The 25,667-nt window shown below is 37.7% G+C and overlaps 1 protein-coding gene and 1 long non-coding RNA gene across 2 annotated transcripts in view; one reads left to right on the top strand and one right to left on the bottom strand.

The window, feature by feature from the left end:
* Positions 1-25,667, bottom strand: part of LOC105187575 (UDP-glucuronosyltransferase 2B7) — a 280,765-nt gene that overhangs the window by 81,566 nt on the left and 173,532 nt on the right. The gene's annotated exons all lie outside the window — the stretch shown is intronic.
* Positions 13,999-14,501, top strand: LOC112588905 (uncharacterized). The gene is made up of 3 exons (XR_003113114.1): positions 13,999-14,060; positions 14,153-14,297; positions 14,364-14,501. It is a non-coding gene; the product is annotated as an uncharacterized LOC112588905 (long non-coding RNA).

Raw genomic sequence — 25,667 nt, 5'->3', positions numbered from 1 at the left:
AGGTAAACATTTCAATAATCTGATGGTTACTAAATGTCGCGAAGGCACCAGATTGCCTTATCCAACTGCCCGCTTTATAATATCAACTGAGACACCATTTTTTTTTTTCGTTACTCGCTCATTCGATTCACAACCGATACTATGCGGAGCGAAAGTGTCTGATCGAACCCCGTGTTCTTCTAATCTGGTTCACAACCAAAAACTGATTGTTTGATAACCCACTGCTTTATGAGGGCGAGCAAAAGGTATATAGAAAGGGCGACGCACACAGGCATAGCAATTTTTCAGTAAGGATTAAATAATGTCGCGTGAGATTGCATATACTCAAGTTGTCGTCACCTTCGAACGGAGAGAAAGAGAAAACGGAGTTGGAGCGCTTTGATGTCGACGTTTTTAATTTTCCGGTATTCGAATCAGCAGCTTTTCATTAAGCGCTATTCGACAAGCCGCTTAGTTGCAATCATTTTGAATCTCTGGCCCCTACTGAGAGTTAACCGAAGTGTAGTTTCTTTTTTTTATTGTCTTTAATGGTAATGATTTTTGTGAATATAATTGCGCAAGACGTGCAATTACGGTCTCAAACCGGGGTCTCAAATGAAACCTTATCTTGGGCGAAGAGATTTGAAATAAAACTCCGACGCTCCAATAGAAACGGCGGATGAACGGGTGGATTCCTATCTCGTTACGCGAGGCGTGATACTGCAGATCGAAACCTGCTATCAAGGTATCCTGGAATATGAATGTGTGACCGTTAACTGCTGAGCGAGAGGGCTGAGGAACAGAGCGGTACTCGGTGAACATAGGAGAACTGCCTAAGTGCGCCGACGAATCTCCTAGTGATGAAACGGTTTTAAATATTGCGCCACACTCGAAGTTGCTATCGAGGCTCGCCTTGCCTCTAATGCTTCTGAAGGGACTCCAGAAGTGCCTGCCGGATAAACGCTTTGCCGCCAGGTGAGAGGATTTCCATTTCGGATGGCAACTCCTGAAAGGAGAAGATAATAAGTTGCGAGAAGGGGAAAAGATTACTGGCTCTTCGATCATGAGACTTCCAAACAAGGGGAACCAAGATTGTGAAGGGCATGGATCTCTCTCGCTTTTTCGTTAACCATTTTCCGGAGAACACGTGGTAAAAGAATAACTGGAGGGATGGCGGAACTGTGAATTTCAGCCCAATCTAGAGAGAAGACATCTGCCGCAATAAAGCCCGAATCTGGGATCTATGAAACATCGGCGTAGCCTTTTACCTTACAAACGGACGCGAAAAGGTTAATTTTTGGTTGATTGCGAGCGAAAAAGCGCGAGAACACGTCCTAGGCTAAAGGCCATTCCGTATCCGCACTAATTTTCCGAGACTCACGGTCAGCGATCGCCTTATTGATGGCAGCGATATGTAATACCAATATGTAACTTAAGTTCTTCGTATCAGCTCCTGATCCACTTGGCTATAAGATCAAAGTGAGTATATTGGACTGGGCCAAAAACTATTCACATAAGCTATGGCTGACGTGTTGTCAATGCGAAGCAAAATGTAGCTACTGTGCAGGCCGGACACTAAACATTGTAAGTCGAAATGAACAGCTTTGAGTTCAAGGTAATAGATATGATGTGCTTGGTCATCACGCGATCCTCAACCGTGGGTACTACGGTCCCCACAGAATTCGCTCCCGTCTGAGAGCAAAGTGTCCGGATAAAACGTGCGAGATACGGGGTTTGAAGTATTCTGGCTCGATTGGGATTTGAGAAAGTTGTCATTCATTAGCAAAAGTCTCAAGTGAGTTGCTGCGAAAGATCCATATGGGCCGAATGATTGTAAGTGAATATCACTTGAGAGCAAGAAACCTCCTGTGCTCCAGATTCTTCATATATAATAGGCCGTCCTCCCCCGTCAGGCCAACAGAGGTAGGAGATCCAATGACCCGCTCGAGTTCGCGACACCCGATCCTCCTGCGAAAGAAGAAATCGTGTGGAGGAGTTTGCTTCGCCGTGCCGGAGGAGTTGCGATGTATTGATGCACCGAATCAAATATGAAGCCCAGATAGGTGCTGGGTCGGGCGTAAGCTGGGACTTGGATGATTCGATAAGGAAGCTGAGTCTCAGAGTTGAGAGATGCGGTTAACTTGACAGCCCGCTCTTTCCAATATGTACCGAGAAAGGTCATATTTTAATGCCATGATCCATGAGTGACGTTTCACTATCAGAACGTAAGGAATAGTGACTGCAAAATTGGCGTTCTGAGAGGGGCCTAGCGACTATGCGCCTTTGGAAAGTAGACGGTCGATCTCCCAATCGCTGGCTTCTGCCGTATTTAGGGCAATAGCCCTCCCTCGTATTAAGCAACTCCCGATTAGTCGTGAGCTTCCTTTAATTTAAATAATGAATTTGAAAAATAGAGCCAGACGGCCCGCCGAGCTTACAACCTCTAGCGGCGTGTCCGAGACCGGGATTGGGAACGTAGCTCATAATGTCGGCTCATCCGTTGCCCCCAGTTGGCACTAAGTCGCCGTCGATGATCGCCGCCCCGGAGCTCGGGAGTTTCTCTATCGATGGTGGAGGGGGCATTGCGGAGATTGGCGAGTTTTAGGTCGAGGACGCTGAACGGGTGTCAACGTTACCAGCTGTCTTAATAGTCTGCGACCCCCCTTTTCTCGGCTTTGAGCCGATTTTCGGTCTTCGTCAATACTCTTGCCGAAGAGTCTCCTCTGAGCAACCGTCTGCCGCCAATTTTCCCACGAACGTGAGGCCTGGCTTTAGGAAAGCCCAGTATCCGGTGGAGGAGCTTGCTGCCATCGCAATAACCCCGTGATTCCCGATCCGAGAGCGCTTAGCCATGTGAGTACCTTGGCCTGCGATTTCGATCGGTATTCTTCCCCTTTCAGGACGCTGGTACTCTTGGAAAGGACCAGCGAGCCGCTGTTTTTTAAGCTTTAAAGAGTTTTGACCAGCCAACTCAAGACCACGAGTCTTCTATTCGGTGAGTCAACTCTGATGCTCCTCAGCTTTGAATCCTAACTGGTCTCAGATCATGTCGAAGAGATTGCCATCTTCGGGTACAGCCCCTCTCGTCTTCTTTTATATGGTGGTCAGAGACGTGCTTGGGCTCAAGCACAGTCTTTTTCTCGTAGATCTCTAAAGAAGTTTGCAGGCGAGCAATCGGTAATGTTCTTTCTGTGCCAGTTCGAGAGAACATTCCTGGTTCGACGCCCCGGTTCTGAAGAACCGTCTGCTCGTCTGTCGAATGAAACTCCCTCCGGACTGACCAGATCTCGTCTCGTCTCCTCCTCGTAGTTCAGTAGAAGAGATCGCAGACGAGCAATCGGTTATGTTCTCTTTGTGTCTACGCGAGAGAACATACCTGGTTCGACGCCCCGGTTCTGAAGAACCGTCTGCTCGTCTATCGAATGAGCTTCCTCCGGGCTGACAAGATCTCGTCTCGGGATGAAAAGGTGCAGTCTCCTTCTCGTAGTTCAGTAGAAGAGTTCGCAGACGAGCAATCGGTTATGTTCTCTCTGTGCCTTCGCGAGAGAACATATCTGGTTCGACGCCCCGGTTCTGAAGAACCGTCTGCTCGTCTGTCGAATGAGCTTCCTCCGGACTGACAAGATCTCGTTTCGGGAGAGAAACGCGTGACTCCTCGAAGATCACTAGAAGAGTTTGCAGACGAGCAATCGATTATGTTCTCTCTGTGCCTACTCGAGAGAACATACCTGGTTCGCTGCCCTGGTTCTGAAAGATCCGTCTGCTCGTCTGTCGGATGAGCCTCCCCCGGACTGACACAGTCTCGTCTCGGGGGGGGGGGCAGCGAGCCTCCTCGGACTATACCCCCTTGGAAATTCCACGGTGCTTTCGAATCCGGACTCTCACAAGTACCGCCCTAGGAATCCTAGAACATGTCGGTAAAAAAGACCGCAACAAGACATTCGGAACACCCGTTTCGAACACCTGTAGAAAGTGCTACAATCGGCATTGGTGCTATCGGATGAACGCCGCCCCGAGACCATAATCTGAGAAGTGGCAACCAACCTCGGTTTGGTCGGCGATGGATTTAGACGCTAACGTCCGCTTTCCGAGAGAGGCATCAAACTCGCCCGCAGACGTCGAGCATGTGAGACCTAACATCTCTAGAATGATCTCGCGATGTATCCTGCGATCGGTGGCGTTTCTTGTAAGGCCCATTTCTAAACAGGCTACAATGGATATCCTTCTAGCACTAGAGTGCATACAAGCACTAGAGAAAGCACTAGAGTGCATACAAGACCTAAACAAAACTTTCCAAACAAGAAAACCCCGAGAGAACTGATGATGCAACGCGCAACAGAAACACAATGACAGAAGCGGCGCGCGGCGCGGCGAACCAGGCTCAGGACGAGCACAGAGCGCCCCCACCGCGCGCGAATCGCTTGGGCGCGAATCTAAACTGTTAGTGCAAGCGTGCGTGGAAGCACTACTACTACATTGTCCATCCGGAGAGACAACCGTGGCATAATTATTGAGGGAGACTGCGTAAGCGCGCCACGAGACAAGCTCTTACACGCGCACTTATCCTCTTCAATTAACGAACTCTTATTATTCGTATCATTATAAACTGTTAATCCCAGTAGAACAGAATATGAGCAATGTCATACTTCGCTAATGACGTCGATATTTCTACCCGTTGCCAAGATATAAGCGAAAAATGCACACGCCTTGAACAAGTTCGGTCGACATGTCGCAGTGTGTACGCACCTTGACATTTCGCTTACCGCATACCCTTCATTAATCTCATTATATAATTTTCATTCCTGCAGAGCAGATGACGCACTTTTACGAATATTGTTGATATGTTAGTCATTTACAGAAAATAGGCGTAAATGTGACTGAGAAATTTTGGCGTCAACAGGAGCAGCATGCGTGACCGTCCGTGTGTCTTTCACACCGCCCGCCCGTTCCATCTCGCATAATTATATATTTCTCATGTAAAAGGATGGTGATTTGTATTAAACAAGAGTTTTACCGCCGCTTTTTATGGTCTTTCATCGCTGGTCATTGGTTACCTCTAATACAGATTAATGTCTGATATTTAGTAATTTTCCCTTAGGTTTTTGTTAATTATACCGACTTAAGCTTTCCTATATATAATATCGTCGTGATGTAGCTCTGATTTATTATCTTAGTTTATTTTTCAATTGCTTTTTAATATATGTTGTCATCTATAGCTAGTCGTTGACTTTCACAGCAATCCAAATCTTAAAATCTTTAAGAATTTTCATTCCTGAACTGATACTCTACAGCGGCTTGAGCTCTTCTAAACATAATATGTAGCTCTGATTTATTATTTTAGCCTATCTCTCAAAAGCTTCTTAATATATGCAGTCATCTATACCTTGTCTTTGACTTTCATGGCAATTGTAACCTTAAAATCTTTAAGAATTTTTATTCCCGAACTGAGATTGTCCAACGACTTGGGCTCTTCTACACATGATATCATCGTGATACAGTACTGATTTATTATTTTACTCTATCTCTCAAATGCTTCTTAATATATGCAGTTATCAATACCTTGTCTTTGACTTTCATGGCAATGGAGATCCTAAAATCTTTAAGAATTTTTATTTCTGAACTGGGAGTGTCCAACGATTTGAACTTTTCTATGCATAATATCGTTGTGATATAGCTCTGATTTATTATTTTGGTCCATCTCTCAATTGCTTCTGAATATATGCTGTCATCTATACCTTGTCGTTGACTTTCATGGCGGTGGAGATCTTAAAATCTTTAAAAATTTTTATTCCTGAATTGATACTGTACAACGACTTGAGCTCTTCTATATATAATATCGTCGTGTTGTAGCTCTGATTTATCATTTTAGCCTATCTATCAATTGCTTCTTAATATATGCTGTCATTTATACATTGTCATTAAATTTCGTCACAATCGAAATCTTAAAATCTCTAAGAATTTTGATCTCAGGACTGAGATTATGCAGAAACTCGCGCTTTTCTAGACATACTATCATTATGTTATAGTTCTAACTTATTACTTTACTTGGCTTCTCAATTGCTTCTCAATATGTGTTATCGCCTATACCTTGTCATAAATTTCATTGCAGTAGAAATGTCTCAATCTTCTACATATCTTACATATGAGACACGAGACATATTGAAAAGCGATTGAGAGGCAAACTTAAATAATAAATTGGAACTATATTGTAATGACATTATGCTTAGAAAAGCACGAGTCGTTGTGTAATCTTAGCCTTGGGATAAAAATTCATATACATTTTGATTGCAATGAAATTAACGATAAAGTACAAGAGACATCATACATTGGGAAACGATTAAAGGATAAACTGAAATAATAAATTAGAGCTTCATCACGACAATATTATACATGGAAAAGTGTGAGTCTATACAGTTAACATGAACTTGGGAAAATAATGTTTAAAATTGAGAATTTTGCTGTAATGAAATTTATGACAAGGTATAGGGCACAACACATGTTGAAAAGCTATTGAGAAGCCAATTAAAATAATATATTAGAACTAAAATACAATGATATCATGCCTAGAACAGCTCATGTCGTTGGGCGGTCTCAATTTAGAAATATAAATTCTTAAAGATTTTAAGATTTCGATAGCGATCAAAGTTAACGACAAGATATAGATAACAGCATATATTAAGTGTTACGTCCTGTAGATTTAATTAGTAAAAATTCTTTCCTCTCGCGGATTTATATTCTCCTAATATAACTATAATAGGAATATATACATATATAAATATAAATTAGGAAACAGACCCATCTGGCGAACAGCCGTCGCGCCAAATGAAAGGCGATTCGGGAAAATTCCATATGAAACAGTGCCCTGTTGTAAAAATCTACGTCTTCGTTTAAAGTTTATATCTGGATAGTGTTCGCCAAGTGTGTCCGTCGTCCCAGCTATAAAAATTTGAAACTCCGCGCTAACAAACCTTCAGTGAAGCAAAGCAACTCAGAGCATTCCTGCTCTAAAACTTGAAACTTACATCTTCCCAATCCAAAACCATATGTGCCCTATCAGTCAACCAACAAAGCCTACTTCACTGATAGTCGTAAAATTTGATCCCAGCCTTTGATTTACGGCATTTTGATTTTTCCAGCCGGCCACTTGTATACATTTCTCTATCTCAAGAATCCACCACCTCCACGCTTGTCGCGCCTAATTCATTCAGCCAATCATATATCCACCTAAAACTATGAGACACCCACGCTCCACCCTTTAGCCCTTCCATATTCATATCTCCAAAAACTAACCGTCTCCTCCCATGATGTCTTTTAACTTCATCCTTAATTTCTAATGGCTGAGACTTTTTCCCACTAAGACCAATTCACCCCTTCCTCAAAGGCCATCTCTCTACCCACCCTGATAGTTTCTGCCTCCGATTATTACTATAAAAACCGCGGTAATCCGCCTCCGCGACACTTCTACTTCAACTTCTACCGTTACCTCTATTCTGAGAGACAGAAAGAACAGATTCACATAGATTCTAGTTTCAAAAATCAGACTTGTAAAAACACGTCCTTAGACTCAAATTCGTCTTCGGTTTTGTTTCGGTACTACATATTCTTTTACGTCCTCTGTCTTATTTTTTTATTTTTGGGACCAAAAAAAAATAAAAAGTTTGAATCACTGCTATTGTGCCATAATTGGACAATTGGAAGGGAGTGGACGAGCACAACGTGACCTATCGAGCAGGAGCTACCAAACATCAATTTTATTTTTGCTCACCTTTAGGATAACAGGAGTCAGCAGTAAGTTCTGTTTTTTTTGCTTCTACCTTTTCTACCACCATCTTATTAATTCCCCATATTATTGAAATCCGTTTTAGTGGGTCATTATAACAACATAGGGATAACCCTCCACCACGTTTTCCGAACGTTCGAGGAAGCTTTTGATATTAGCGATCCAGATGAACTTACGTCCCAGATCCACTACCTCCGAGCCATAGTTAATATAGCGTTAGGAATTGATTATCACCCGGATCCTACACTCCTATCCCCTTACTTCCTTCCTCGTTTTTCCCCTGATACTCCGCCTTCTTCTCCTACACACGCGTCCCCGCCTACAACCCCTTCGATATCTTATTCACCAGTTTCCTTCTCCGAACTATCCACTCCCTTAAATTCACCCGACCACTCACGCTCCCCCTCACCCGACTAATTCTTTACTCATATTCCTACCTTTTTTTTATTATTTCCTCCTTCTTTCACTTCTCATACATACACACATACACATACACAGTCATTCCTCAACTGTATTAAACCGCGCCGTAATTCATTTTGTTATTTTAATAAATCTGTTTATATTTCATTCTTTTTCCAATTGATTTCAAAATCACATATACCCTTCCAACAGTCAACTCATGGTCCTATCCCCGGTAAAGGGATTCGCGTCCCTGACCGAAAAACGGACCACTCGTCGTACGTCGGTGCCCGAGTAAAGGGACCCATCGGGTCCCTGACCCGTTCACTGACACGCGTGTACGAACGAAGTTCGCCTTACTCGCGAACGAAAGGGTTGCGTTCCTCCTCTAGGACGTAACATAAGAAGCAATTGGAAGATAGATCAAAATAATAAATCAGAGCTACATCACGACGATATTATGTATAGAAAAGCGCAAGTCGGTATAATGAGCAGAAACTTAAGGAAAAATTAATAAATATTAGGTACGAATTTGTATTTCTCGACTACATGTACTCTTCATGTGTACATGATTATTATAAAAATCAATAACTCTGTTATGTCGTCCAATTTTACTATTTGTTTTCCACCCTTTTATACGGTTGCTAACAGGTTGACTTGTTGCATGCATGTATTATTATGATAAAGGAGTTAATCTCAAACTTTGATATTTTATAAAATATATACATGTATATAGCTAAATGATGTTAATTTAGTATTCCTCATAAAAAAGGATGTAGATTTATATTAAGCAAAAGTTTTATCGTCGTTTTTATGATCCTTTAGCGCTATTCATTGGTTAACTCAAATGCAGATTCGTACCTAATATTTAATAATTTTCTCAAAGTTTTTGCTAAATGTACCGACTTGCGCTTTTCTGTACATAATATCGTCGTGTTGTTACTCTGATTTATCATTTTATCCTATCTTTCAATTGCTTCTTAATATACCTGTCATCTATATCTTGTCGTTAACTTTCATGGCAATCGAAATCTTAAAATCTTTAAGAATTTTTGTTTTTAAGACTGAGACTGTCCAACGACTCGAGCTTTTCTAGGCATAATATCATTGTAATTTAGTTCTAATTTATTATTTTAGTTGACCTCTCAATAGCTTTTCAACATACGTTGTCACCTATACCTTGTCATAAATTTCATTGCAGTAGAAATTTCTCAATTTCTACAATTTTTTCCCAAGTTCTCGTTAACTATATAGACTCACGCTTTTCTACACATAATATTGTTATGATAATAACTAATCTAATTTATTATTGTAGTTTGCCCTTTAGTCCTTTCTCAATGTGTGATGTCTTTTATATCTTGTTCTAAATTTTATAGCCAAAATCTTTATGAACTTTTAGCTGAGAACTGAGATTATCCAGCGACCCGCGCTTTTCTACGCATAATATCATTGTAATATAATTCCAATTTATTATTTTATTTCACTTGTGAACCACTTCTTAAGATGTCTTTTCTGTTATAACTTGTCGCTGATTTTCATAGTTGTCAAGATATCTTAATTTCTAATAATTTTTTTCCTAAACTCCTGTTAACTGTATAAGCTCGCGCTTTTCTATGTATATTACTGTTGTAGTGAAGCTTTAATTTATTAATTTAGTTTGTCTCTCAGATGTTTCCTGTTACCAAAGTCAATAATATTATGCGTCGAAAAGAATAAGTCTATATAGTTAACGAGAACTGAGGAAAAATTATTGAAGATTGAGAAATTTCTACTAGAATGAAATTTATGATAAGGAGACAACACATGTTGAATAGCTATTGAGAGGCCAACTAAAATAATAAATTAGAAATATATAACAGAAAAATAATAAATTAGAATTAAATTACAATGATATTATGCCTAGAAAAACTCGAGTCGTTAGACAGTCTCAGTTCAAAAATAAAAATTCATAAAGATTTTAAAATTTCTGTTGCGATAAAAGTTAACGACAAGATATAGATTACAGCATATAGTGAGAAGCAATTGAGAGATAGACTAAAATAATAAATCTGAACTACATGACGACGATATTATGTATTGAAAAGCGCAAGTCGATATAATTAGCAAAAACTTAGGGAAAAATTATTAACTATTAGGTACGAATCTGCATTTGAAGTGACCAATGACTAGCGATAAGAGACCATAACAAGCGACAATAAAATAACTCTTGTTTAATACAAACCACCATCCTTTTATATGACCAATACATAATTAACATCATGAAATCGAGGGATCTGATTTCTGCCCAGCTTCTGATAACATTTATGATTAAATGGTAGTTATCAGGTCATCAAGTATTAAGCCAGCGGCACACGGTGTTTGTTTTCGTGCTGGATTGCTTGCTAGATGAAAATACTGCGTTCTGATTGGTGCATTTCCATCCATCTTCGGAAATGTACCAATCACAACGCAATATTTTCATCCAGCAAGCAATCCAGCACGAAAACAAGCACCGTGTGCCGCTGGCTTTAGTCTATGATTTATACTTTTTACCTATTTATTAATATTTAATAATATAAAGTAACATTATCAGTCTTATTACTTTATCTTCCGGCTGATAGATATATAAAATAGTGAAAAGATTCATATTTTAAACAGAAAACTGAGAGACCTGAAAACTACCTGACTACGAACATATTAAATTACGAAAAGATACTTCTCAGGTTAGAAGAAATTGAACTATTTTTATGAAATTATATTTTAGCAAGACCTAAATAAGCCATCTCATTATTTATATTCAACATATCTAATAGAAATATCTATTAATAACAATGTAATTAAAGGAAAAGTTTAAAAAATATATTGGTCCTTAAAACTACCCTTCGATATATTAAACCTTATATTTCGAAAAATAACCAATATTTTTTAAATCAGCAAGCGGTTTCTACTTAGATTAGAGCTGAATTCAATATCTATATAATAAAATTGGATAATTATTTTCGGTCCTGAAAACTGCCCTTTCATATATATATATATTAGAGATGTGCGAATCAAGAATTTTTATGTCGAATTGAATCGAATCTCATTTTTTAAATTCGAATTCGAATCGAATCGAATCTATGAAATTTCACTCGAATTCGAATTGAATCGAATGAAATCGAATCGAGTCATTAAAAAATTTAACATGACTGTTAAACATGCAAATAATAATGGAAGATTTTAATATGAAAGGGAATATTGATATTGTAATATAATCTTAAAGTAAAATATATATTTAAATATTTAAAATAATTTATAATTAAATTATTAATTATAAGTTAAGTTAATTACAAGTTAAGGGTTCAGACATATAGGCCCAGATGGCCCGTTTTGTAGCTGATGCATACAAACAATAATATGTTTTATTCCTATTCGAATTATTCGGATTCGAATTATAGGAATTCGGATTCGAATCGAATCGAATTACACTAGATTCGATTCGAATTCGAATAGTTCTCACACGCACACGCACACGCATACGCACACGCACACGCACACACACACTTATACGCACACGCACACGCACACGCACATCGCTAATATATATATAACTTTATTTTGTATTTAAAATTGTTTCAATCCCATTTTAATTCTTATAATCCGGACGATTTTTGAACGATTTTTACAGTCTTTGAGTTAGAATTTTTCGTATATGAAGATAGTTCGAAAAATTCTCGGTTTGATAAAAAACGTATGATTTTTGACAATGTTCTTTTTTATTTTTCAACATAGTCTCTTTTCAACTTAATACGTTTAGACCAACAATATTCTAACTTTCTTATACCTTCAGTATAATACAATTTCTTTAAGCCTTCAAAATAAGCATTCACATCAGCGATGATTTTCCTATTTAAAATGAATTTCTTTCTAGTGAGCTATTTTTTCATGTTTGGGAACAGGAGAAAGTCACTAGGAACTAAATCTGGTGAGTACGGTGCGTGTGGTAGCAATTCGAAGCGCAATTCATGGAATTTTGTAATTGAAGAAATGTGAGCGATTATTGTCATGATGGAAAAGTATTCTTTTTGCCACATGAGGACATTTGGTCTTAATATCATCGTTCCAGCAATGCTACATAATATTCTCCGTTGATTATTTTGCTTTTTTCTAGTCTAGAATAGTCTAGTCTAGTAAGTCTATAAGCACCACATCCTGTGAATCCCAAAAAACGTCAAAAAACATCACCTTTTCGGCTGATGGAACTGTTTTTGCCTTTTTGGAGCGCATTCACCCGCTTCCACCCATTGTTTCAATTATTGTTTCATCTCTGGTGTATCAATGAATCCATGTTTCATCAACAGTGATGAATCGTCGCAGAACTCGGTTGAATTGCGTTTAAACATATTCAAGCATTTCTGAGAAATGTTCATTCGAATGCGTTTTTGATCGACCATTAACAAACGCGGCACTCATTGCGCTGAACATTTTTTCATATGCAAATATTCGTGTAAAATGTTGTGAACATGATCTATTATTATACTAGCAGTCTGAAACTTTTTAACGCATGCGTTATAAGTATAACGCATGCGTTATATGGCTCGTAACGCATGTTTTACGATTTCGTATTCTGTAAATGCATCTTAACGTATGGCGTCGTCAATTTGCGTTACATTAACGTTAAGTTTGCGTTATATTATTTTTCACTATAAATCCGTATTCTGTAAACCACTTTAACGCAATTTGTAACGCATTTTATTGCGTTACGTAAAGTAATGCTAACGCTGGCTGCCGGAGAACATTAATGTCATAACGCGATCTTGCAAGGTTAAGTTAATATTAATATTTTTTATTGTGAATAAAATGGCTGGTGGAATACTCATCAATGTGCTAAATGATGTGGAAAAGGAAGAAAAGAGGGAAAATTCTCTAATAATGAAAGAGTTGAGAGATAGTATTAATCCATTTAATTTAACGGATGAACAATTTATAAGAGTTTTCCGTTTATCAAAAGAAGCAGTAATTTATATATGTGACTCACTTCAAAATATTTTGCAATGGAAAGGAAGGAGAGGATTAAGAAACACAGGTAATTATGTAAATTCTAATATAACTTTAAAATACATAATAGACATGCGAACATTACAGTTTTCCGCTATATTTAGATATAGTTCGGAACGCAATTGATGGTTCAACGAGAGAACTTATTTGCTGAAAAGTTTTCAAAACAAGTTCTCTTATTAGACTATCAACTACGTTCCGAATTATATTGAAAACATAACGAACAACTTTATTGATATCCATGACTGCAAACTGATTTTGTTCAAATTTGTATAATAAAAAACTATGTGTTACTAACTACTTACAGGTTTTAGCTGCACTGCGTTTTTTTCCTATAGGTTCGTATCAAAAAGATATTGGTAATGATTATCTGATATCTATATCACAATCAGCAACTAGCAGAGCAATAAAAGCAGTAGCGATGGGTATCACGCAATTGCTTGCCATTGAGTGAAGCAAATTCCCAAACACAGAGGAAAAACGAGCAGCTTTAAAAGAAAAGTAACATCCTTTTACAATTATAAAAGGCCGTTAAAAATTTACTCTGACTGTTAACAATTTATATTTTTCTTAAGAAAACAATATAATAATATCAGGAAATTGAAGTAATTTATATATGATTGCACTTAACTGTTGTGATTTTTTTTACAAATCTTCCTTTAAATAATATTAAATAAATTTGTCTATTCACTGAATTATAATTTTTTTCATAATTTTCTTATAATATTGTTTTGTACAATATATTTTTACAGATTTCAAAAGGAAAGGAATTTTAAAGGAATAATAGGTTGCATAGATTGCACTCATGTTGCTATTGTGAAACCAAAACATCACGAGGAATCATATATAAACCTTAAAAGGTTTCCATTCAATTAATATACAGGCAGTAAGTATACTCACTACAAAAATATATAATATATAATGTACTATACAAATTCAAAAAGAAACTTAATGCATACTTGTATTATTTATAATAAGATAGCGTCACACGATTTGGAAATCTTAAACGTCAATGCTAGATTTCCTGGAAGTGTCCATGACAGCTTTATATGGAGATATTCTACCATAAGGGACGAAATGCAACGATTATATGATTCTGGAGATCGAACAACATGGCTTTTGGGTAAGTATCACGATTATTTTATATTTATTTACCTAATAATGTACATAAAAATTTATTTGATTATAGGCGATGCAGGTTACGGTTTGGAACCTTGGCTGATGACACCTATCACAGATGCACCAGAGCTACAAGATGCATAACGTTATACTAACATTATAAAAAAATAACATTTTAATAATAAAGAAAACAATGTGAGGAAATAATACTTTAATTATGATAGAAATATACAATAAAACTTACTTTTCTCCAACCTTCTGTACCTTTTGATGGGCCGTCGAAGCTATTTAACTGTTCAATTAATTGCTGCCATTGTAAGTCGTAAACTGGCTTTCCTCTTGCTCCTAATAATTTGCCTGTGGCAAACGCAGTATGGTTTTCCATATATGTAATAAGGAAATCTAATTGCTTGTTTGTTGTTTTAGGACGTCGTTGAAGTTTGGAGCGTTCTTGGAGCGAAAATTGAAAATAGCTTTTATTTAACAAAAAACCACTTAATATAAATGTAAATACATATAAAAGATAAATTTGTGTTAAATATGACATGACATTATAAGAAAGTTGTAATTTCCGAAAATTACTCACATATAATCATTCATACAGATTATAATTATTTCCGGCACTCACAGCGCTCTGTGCCAAAAACTGACAATGCTTTCTCACTCTCTGGCATGTGGGAAAAAAGAAAAAAGTTAGTTTAATAGCAATATCGTCCCGGAACACTTTCGTTCTCCACGAATATGATATGCATACCACCACACTCAGGCAGATTGTAATTATTTCCGGTAGTCACAACGCTCTGTGCCAAAAACTAACAACGCATTTTCACTCTCTGGCATGTGGGAAAATAGAAAAAAATTAGATTAACAGCAATATCGTCCCGGAATACTTTAGTTCTCCCCGAGAATTGTGTGGATACCACCACACTCAGACAGATTATAATTATTTCCGGCAGTCACAGCGCTCGGTGCTAAAAACTGACAACGCATTTTCACTCTCTGGCACGTGGGAAAATAGAAAAAAATTAGTTTAACAGCAATATCGTCCCGGAACACTTTCGTTCTCCCCGAAAATGTTGTGCATACCACCACACTCAGACAGATTGTAATTATTTCCAGCACTCACATCGCTCTGTGCCAAAAACTGACAATGCATTTTCATTCACTGGAATGTGGGAAAAAAGAAAAAAATTAGTTTAACAGCAATATCGTCCCGGAACACTTTTGTTCTCCCCGAGAATTGTGTGCATACCACCACACTCAGACAGATTATAATTATTTCCGGCAGTCACAGCGCTCTGTGCCAAAAACTGACAACGTATTTTGACTCTCTGGCATGTGGGAAAATAGAAAAAAATTAGTTTAATAGCAATATCGTCCCGGAACACTTTCGCTCTCCCCGAAAATGATGTGCGTACCATCAAACTCAGACAGATTATAATTACTTTCAGCAGTCATAGCACTCTGTGCCAAAAACTGATAATGCATTTTCATTCTCTGGCATGTGAGAAAAGAGAAAAAAAGAGAAAAGAGAAGAAAAGAGAAAATTGTTTAACAGCAATCGCGTCCCGGAACTCTTTTGTTCCGGAATACGACGAGAGTGAAAATGTTCCGGGACGAAATTGCTATTAAACTGACTTTTTTCTACTTTCCCACATGCCAGATAGTGAGAATGCATTGTTAGTTTTTGGCACAGAGCGATGTGAGTGCCGGAAATAATTACAATCTGTCTGAGTGTGGTGATATGCACACAATTCTCGGGGAGAACGAAAGTGTTCCGGGACGATATTGCTGTTAAACTAAATTTTTTATTTTTTCCCACATGCCATAGAGTGAGAAAGCATTGTCATTTTTTGGCACAGAGCGCTGTGAGTGCCGGAAACAATTATAATCTGCCTGAGTGTGGTGGTATGCACATTTTCGGGGAGAACGAAAGTGTTCCGGGACGATATTGCTATTAAACTAACTTTTTTCTTTTTTCCCACATGCCAGAGAGTGAGAAAGCATTGTCAGTTTTTGGCACAGAGCGCTGTGAGTGCCGGAAATAATTATAATCTGTATGAATGATTATATGTGCGTAATTTTCGGGAATTACAACTTTCTTATAATGTCATGTCATATTTAACACAAATTTATCTTTTATATGTATTTACATTTATTTTTAAGTGGTTTTTTGTTAAATAAAAGCTATTTTCAATTTTCGTTCTAAGAACGCTCGCAAACTTCAACGACGTGTTTTAGGGGCTTCTTCTTTTTCTGTGCAACTTCCATACTGTAAGGACATATTGTTCATTAGTTGAATCAGGTTATGTATCTATTCTTTTCGTACATTGCGTAAAAACAATTTAATTATTCACTACAATTTATTTATTACAAATGTGTGCACATAGCCTAATATATGTTATATATATTGTAAGTAATATATACATAACCTTGAATGTTTTTCTTCGGTATATGTGTACAAACAGCACAAACAGCTTCTTCTCCTTCTTTCGTAATCGGATTTCTTCAATAATCCGGAACAAACAACTTTACTTAAGCCGATTGAAATATTTTAAATCTTTCGCTATGATTGGTATGTAGATTATTGCGTCATCATTACCTCCTAGTTCCTCCGCAACTTGCGTTATATTCCCGAAGATGCGCGAAGAACAGACGACTCATAACGCAAGGTATTAACGTAGCTTATAGAATAGGTTTCTCAAGAATAATGCGTTGTGAGTTAACGCAAATTTCGTTAATGAAGTTATAACGTAAAGAAATTTCAGAATAAGCCTGCTGGTCTGTAAATATGAAACCGGAATTTGCCCATAGATGGCCTTAGCTGCCAATGTAGCTACCGTCAAACCGCGTCATTGGCGACATTTCCATTTGTTGACATCTAACAAAGATTTTCAACTCACAACAATACAAGTTTCATACAACAGCATAGTTTGTAATAGCGTTGAACATGTCGAATTTTGCGCCTGGAAGCTACGATTTGCGGACAGCATTGATTTTCTGTTACCATTTGAGGAAAACTGCTGCAGAATCGCATCGAATGCTTGTCGAAGCTTACGGTGAGCATACTCTTGGTAAATCACAGTGCTTTGAGTGGTTTAAAAAACTCAAACGTGGCGATTTTTACGTGAGAAACGGAAAACGTGGAAGACCACCGAAAAAGTTTGAAGACAGCGAATTGCAAGCATTGTTAGATGAGGATGACGCTCAAACTCAACAACAACTCGCGGATCAATTAAATCTGACACGAGGAGCTGTCTCTGTTTGAAAGCCATGGGAAAGATCCAGAAGATGGGAAAATGGGTTCCACATGAACTGAATGCAAGATAGCAGGAAAACCGAAAAACCATTTGCGAAATGCTGCTCGCCAGGTATAAAAGAAAGCCATTTCTCCATCGAATTGTGACTGGCGATGAAAAATGAATATATTTTGATAATCCAAAGCGTAAAAGGTCATGAATAACTCCAGGCGAACCATCGACATCGACTGCAAGGCCAAATCGCTATGGACGGAAGACAATGCTCTGTGTTTGGTGGGATCAGAAGGGTGTGAGCTATTATGAGCTGCTAAAATTTGGCGAAACCGTTCATACTGAACGCTACCGACAACAAATGATCGATTTGAATCAAGCTTTGCGTGAAAAATGACCAGAATATCAAAAAAGGTAACACAAAATGATTTTGCTTCATGATAATGCACCATCACACACAGCAAAACTGCTCAAGGAAACGATTGAGGCGTTTAGTTGGGAAATACTTTCGCATGCAGCTTACTCACCAGACTTGGTTCTGTCCGATTACTACTTATTTGCATCGATGGGACACGCACTTGCTGAGCAGCGCTTCACTTCTTACGAAAATGTACGAAAATGGCATCCACAAATTGTCAGACAAGTGGGAAAAATGTATAGCTAGCGATGGGCAATACTTCAAATAAAATATTTTTTATCATTTTCATACAATAAACGTGTATTTTCTATACGAAAATTCCGATTTCATATTTACATACCTGGTATTATATTAAGACATTCGCAATGTTAGCAAGCTCATGCACTTTACTTGTCAATCATTTAAAACTTTGTGAGTTTTTTCGATGATTTCCTTAGTAGCGGTTTTTGGACGACTTAAACATAGATTCTCGAAAAAGAAATGGCCACGTTGGAATTTAGCAGCCTATTTCTTCACTATTGAAAATAATCAATCTCGTTTTTTATTTCCGTTGGCGTTAAACCTTTTAAAACAAAGTATTTCATCACTGCGCGACATTCGATTTTATCTATTTTTCTAGAAACAATTGTTTACTTTACTCGATTACAACAAATAAATTACTGAACTGCATCTGTCTGAAACGTTACGATAGGCCTTGTGAAGAATAAAACCTGAAAAAAACCACAGCCATTTGATACTCCTGGCACCATCTCTGTGTCAGGCCAAGAACTTTTCGAATTACCTTTGTACATTGAAGGATAGATTGATGAAAAAGATAAGAGCCTCACTATAGTGGCTTTCAATAGAGTTAAATAAAAATTAAAGTATTGTAACAATTGTTTTATTAGTTGCATAAAATTTTAAGATAAATTCAGGATAATGATAATCATAAAATTGATCTATAAATAAAATAGAATTAAAATAATAGAATAAAATGTAAGATTATCGCTGTTGTATATATCTATTACCTTAGTTTCTCGTGAGAAATCAATATATAACGAGATATGTTCCATTGGAATATATTCCGTTAGAATATATTCAATATACTCCATTTTTTTGGTGCACTTAACGATTATTTCGATGATAGTCATGACGATGGCAAATAATTTTCTCGGTTGACGATTGCTCTACTCAGGTGACAAAATTGTCGTAGCTCAATTTATTTAATTTGATCATTATGCGCATCGCGTGCGCGTGAGAGAGAGAGAGAGAGAGAGAGAGAGAGAGAGAAAGAGAGAGAATATGCGCCACATCTCGATTAATTAGCGTTCAATCATAATTACCGGCCATTGCAACCGTGCCACCAACGAACCAGCAACGATACGATTTCGTTCGGTCGTCGATGATCGGCACATTGTTATACTATTTATCAAAATCGCGATAATACCGATCAGATCAACGCCGACCAGATGATCGAGCAATTATCATCAGACCTGCATTAATCGAAAGCTTCTCGCTGATTAATCTAAATGCGAATTAAATTCAGTCGTGGGGCTAGTAAGTTACCGACTTTCAGGATTTATTTCATTACGTCCTTCTTATGCTGAAACTCATTGAAAAGAGATCCTTTCTAACCGTTCCATTGTTCAATCCTGGATCTACTTTGTTGCAATTTCAAACATAAAACTTTAATTATTAAAATATATTTAATATATTATATAGTTAACACGCGTGTGTGCGTTTCGTACCGGTGAGCCATGGCTTTTCGTTTAGACTATTTGATGTTTTCGTCCTAAAACAATGCATAATCATGAAATACTTTTATAATTATTATGAGATACATATTATTTAACAAATAAAATTTGTCTAATAAAACTAAGGTTATAAGTACTTTACGCGGCGGCGTGAACAAGTTATGTAATAGAATCAGGGACGGATATATCAATATCTGAATAGAATTAAAACTTTGTTAGCTCAAAATCGTCTTTATATAATTGGATATCTCTGAAGTATTTAATATTAATTGCTAGTATTTCTCTTACTAGGTGCGCAACTAAGTTCCCGAGTTTCACACATGGATGGCGCTAACGACACATGTAATCGACATATATGTCTGAAGTTGTGTTTTTTTTATAGCTTGGACATCTGTTAACAATAACCAGTCGTAATACTAACACATATCGCAACGCAAAAATATTTTTCTAACAACGAAGATGTCGAGTTTTGTGCCAAATAAACAGCATTTGAGGGAAGCTTTGCTTTTCCGCTTTAACTTGAAAAAAAGTGCAGCTGAAGCACGTCGTTTACTTGAGGAGGCCTACGGCGAACATGCACCATCGAAAACAACCTGTGAAGATTGGTTTAAATGCTTCAGAAGTGGCGATTTCGACACTGAGGACAAGGAGCGCTCCGGAAAACCAAAAACGATTGAGAACGCCGATCTGCAAGCGTTATTGGATGAAGATGATACGCATACGCAAGATCAACTTGCGGAGGCATTAAACATGACTCGCCAAGGTATTTCCAAACGTTTACATGCCATGGGAAAAATTTCAAAAGAAAGGAAAATAGGTGCCGTATGAGTTGACAGAGAGACAGATGGAAAATCGAAGAGCCACTTCCGAAATTTTGCTATTGCAGCATGAAAGAAAGAGTTTCCTGCATCGAAATGTTACTGGCGATGAGAAGTGGATATATTTCGAGAATCCCAAACGCAAGAAATCGTGGCTTTCACCTGACGAAACATCAATATCGACGGCATGACCAAATCGCTTCAGAAAGAAGACAATGCTCTGCATTTGGTGGGACTAGAAAGGAATCATGTACTATGTTGTATGTGTGAGCTGCTGAAACCGGGCGAAACTGTCAATGGGCATCGCTACCGACAACAACTGATCAATTTGAACTATGCATTGCTCGAAAAACAGCCAGAATGGGACACGAGACACGAACGAGTGATATTGCACAACGCTGCGTGCCATCGCACTTCCATCGTCCAGAACACCATCAAAACGCTGAAATGGGATCTACTATCGCACCCGCTATATTCGCCAGACGTGGCCCCTTCCGATTATCACTTGTTCTGGTCGATGGCACATGGCTTGGCTGGGCAACACTTGGCCAATTTCGAAGAAGTGAAAAATTAGTTGGATGAATGGTTTCGGTCCAAAGACGCGTCGTTTTATCGTCGTGGTATTCATGTACAGGTTGCGTGAAAAGTTCGCGGAGTGAAACTGAAATAAAGAATACCAAATTCTAAAAATGATTTTATTCTTCAATACAGTCTCCATTAACTTCAATACACTTAGCCCAATGACTCTCCAATAATTTTATTCCATTGCGGAAGTATGTTTCTAGAACGTCTGCGAAATATGCCTCTACGGCTGCTTCTTCATTCGACAAAAAATACTTTCCACGGAGGAATTGTTTCAGGTTTCGGAACAGATAGAAGTCGCTGGGTGCAAAATCTAGCGAATACGGTGGATGATCAAGCAATTTGTATTTCAATTCATTGAATTTAGACATTGACAAAACACTTTTGTGAGCAGGTGCGTTGTCTTGGTGAAAAATGATTTATTTGTGCTGCAAACCAGGTCATTTCTCACGAATTTTTGCGTCCAATTGATCCAAAAGGTTACAACAATATTCAGAGTTAATTGTTTTACCTTTTTCCAGATAGTCAATTAACAAAATCCCTTTAGCATCCCATAAAACTGATGCCAAAACCTTTTTTGCCGATCTTTCATGCTTTGTTTGCTTTGGAGCTGAACATCCACCTTCAGTCCACTGTAAACGTTCCTGTTTCAATTTAGGATCATAGTGATAGATCCAAGTCTCATCCATAGTTATAAAACGACGCACAAAGTCGGTTTTATTCTTCTTAAAACGATCCAAATGACGCTGAGAAATTTGCTTTCCAGCGAGTTTTTGTTGAATTGTTAACGTATGCGGCACCACTTTTCCAAACACCTTTTTCATTTGTAATTCTTTATGCAAAATATGCCGTATCCGTTCATCTGAAATGCCTACGATATGAACAATTTCACGCGTAGTCACACTTGGATCTTCAGAAACAATAACATGTATTTGCTCAATGATTTCTGGTGTTGATGCGCTTTTTGAATGTCCACTGCGTAGATCATCTTCAATGCTTGTACGACCACGTTGAAACTCAAGTGTCCATTTACAAACCATTCTTTTTGAAGGAGCAGATTCCCTTAACACATCTACCATCTCGGAATGAATTTCCATTGCCTTTAAATCTTTTTTAACAAAGAACTCAATCACTGCACGCTGTTTCAAATTTTCCATTGCAAACAAATATACTGACACGTCAACTTCAATTGGCTTGTAAATACAGAAAGAATTGACAGATGGAAATGAAACCTAACCTAGGTTCATGTGAAGAGTGATTCTATATAACCGACTACAATTTATAATTCTACCATTTACTTATAGATGCCGCTCCGCGAACTTTTCACGCAACCTGTATTACCAGAGAGATGGCAGAAATGTGTAGCTAGCGAGGGACGATACTTTGAATAAACCATTTTTTGTATTTCTCTTGAAATTTTCCATTTTTCATTGATCAAAAAACCCGGAAACTTAGTTGCGCACGTAGTAAATATCCGAAAAATAGTTTTATTATATGAAGAAAGCGACCTTTCGTTACGGAAAAGTGAATTGATTCTTCATTCTATTAATCAATGAAATGTTTGTATATTTTCATACTTTGTTTCAAAACGTGCAAAAGAAGGTATAAATAGATTACAATTCACATCGTCATCCAGATCTTGGCCGCTCTTTTGACTCCACGAAAACGCGTTACTATGTCTGCGTCTTTTTTTTCATCGTCTTTTTTTTCATCGTCTCGATTACCCACGGCGTGACAGCCACCGTGTATATAAGCATTGTCAGTGATGCGGAAATCTTTATCGGCAATTTGTTCGTCGGAGACAGTCGGTGTATGTGCTTTCCTCCAAATAAGTATTTCCAGTTGGAGGGCTAGGCGGGACACTTGGCAAGCGTCGCCGATGCATAAAGATCGAGCACCGCGCCGATTCTAAATTATCACGTACCGAGACGGCAGGGACATAAGATCTACGTGTACGCCGGTCGAATGCATACTGGGTGTCCGAAATTTAATTTATTTCTATGTGTTTTTAAACGTTCCGAAAAACTACCTAAGGTCTGACTAAAGATTCGACGAAAGAACAGCTCTGTAACTGAAAATAAAAATAGAAAAGTCTCAGAAAAGAGAAGTAATTCCCTCTTTTACTGATAGGCCTTTTTAACAATGTAATATATATTATATAATGTTACATAATTAGGTTAATGAGAAAGAAATTGAGAGATTAAGAAGAAAATAAGGAAAAAAATATCACAAGAAGCGATGAAAGACAAGAAAGATCTGCAAAACTTAATAAGAAAAACAACGGGGATTGTGACTTATCTTTTCTTGAATCATGATGAGAGTGATGAGTTAATTATCATGAATAATAAATAATTGTAATAATGATCAATATTTTTTTTTCAACGAGCAACGATACTTTTACTTTTATTGGGAAAGTGACTTTCCCAACGCTAACTGTCAATACTTAGCTGACAATTGTACTCTTCCATTGACACGGATGGGGAGAATCGAACACCCGGTACAGATGTGCGCGTACATATATATAAAACCGATCTCGTTCCCTCGAGGCTTCTCCTTCGTCGGGTGCTAGACAGCGGTTGGGAAAATCCAATCGCTTCCCGGCGATATACGTCTTTGTAACTCGATAAGTCGCCCGAGTAATGCGACCGAAGGAATGACCGGGGGAAAATTTCGTCGCGGGGTCGACGCAGGGCGACGGGGTAGCGGTGGCGACAGCCTTCGAACACGCGGTGTTCTATGGGACGAAATCAAAATCCAAAAATCTTATACCGCCGTAGACGTTCGGCCGTTCATGCACGCGATAACGCAACCGTTAAATTGGGACGATCGGCGTCATAGTCACGCAAATTCTGCTTTCAAGGAAAAGGCATGTCGGATTTCGCGAACTGGATTGATCGCATACGATACCATAATGGGCTACTATATATATATATGGGATACTAACAACTTTTATGTGTCTCTGTATTAATGCAACATATTGAAAACAAAAGGCTTGATATTTTTTATTATAATATTTATATGTACAGGGTGTTCCGGTACGGCCGGATAACTCTTAAAATATTGGTTATCGCAAAAAAATTTCTTCGACAAAAGTTGCAAGGAATAAAAAAAGTGGCCTTCAATGGTGACCTTGACCTTTGACCTTGAGGTAACCTTCAAGGTCAAATGAAGGTCAACCCCGTTTTCTCAAATAGAAGTATGTATTTTTGATAGGAGAAATAAAGACATACTTGGACGTAATTTTTTATGCTCTTTCGATTTCCGCTATCAAAAACACATGTTTCTATTTGAAAAAACGGGGTTAACCTTCATTTGATCTTGAAGGTTACCTCAAGGTCAAAAGTCAAGGTCACCACTGAATACCTTTTTTTATTACCCTACAACTTTTGTCAAAGTAGCTTTTTACGATAACTGATATTTAAAAAGTTACTCGGAACTTTTTGAACACCATGTATATACAGGCGTGTACAAAATTAAGTGGAAATTAAGTGGACACTGCATAAATTTTGGCAAAACCTGTGTTTCATTTCAATCTTGTAAATAAATTTTAAATTCTGAACATAAAATATTCTTGTTGATATGAAAGAACATTAATTTAGTATATATAATTGTAAGAACAGTGTTTCTGTAACTGTTTACATATATTTATTCTATTTATAGTTAGCATTTAGACCTTGGACAAAATTAAGTGGACAAGCAGAAAATATTATATTCAAAGTAGAACAATGTAAACAAACGTTGAGCTTTGCCTAATATGTGATGTTATTGCGTCCTCGGTGTATGTACAATACATTGATCCTTGTACCAGTACAATCAAAGTTAACAAACAGACATGTCTAAGCAAAGAAAAGAGTTTTCCGTTCATTTGCGAAATCTGATTATTTCAGACTGCAAAAATAAGCTAAGTTATCGTAAATAGTCGAGAAATATAAAGTTTCGAAAAGCGCAGTTTATAAAATTTATACAAAATATTTACAATACAGGGTGCACGATTTATCTGAAGACATTGAAATATCTCGAGAACTATGTATTGGATAAAAAAAAGTGGTTAATAAAAGTTGTTAGTCTCTAAGGGGGACATCCAATGATACCAAACTCGACCTCCCACCCCACCCCCTGGGGGTGGGGGTTGGGGGCAACTTTGAAATCTTAAATGGAAACCCCCATTTTTTATTACAGATACGGATTCTACCCTACAAAATACGTAAATTTTGTCCGAAACTTTTTTTTTGATTCGTGACAGATGGCGCTATAATCGCAAAAAATTATATTTTCCGCAATTCTCCAGAAATGATCATTGGATTGAGAAATAAAAAATACCTGTTGAATATTTTTAAAGAACATAATAAAAGTTATTCCGCCCCCATCCTCTCGGGGTAGGGTGGGTGATAACGTTCAAATCTCAAATGGAGACCCACATTTTTCATTGCAGAATTAGATTGTACGTGAAATTTTTGTTGAAACAATTTTTTTCATTCGTGATAGATAGCATTGCACTGCCTTTTATAATAAGCCGTAGTTCGCCATACACCCACAGTGGCGCGTCGAGCAGTTCCCTCTTCGATTCGGGTT

Source organism: Harpegnathos saltator, unplaced genomic scaffold (genome assembly GCF_003227715.2).
Source record: "Harpegnathos saltator strain DR-91 unplaced genomic scaffold, Hsal_v8.6 scaffold107, whole genome shotgun sequence".
Lineage (NCBI taxonomy): Eukaryota > Metazoa > Arthropoda > Insecta > Hymenoptera > Formicidae > Harpegnathos > Harpegnathos saltator.
This window is presented reverse-complemented; position numbering and strand designations above follow the sequence as displayed.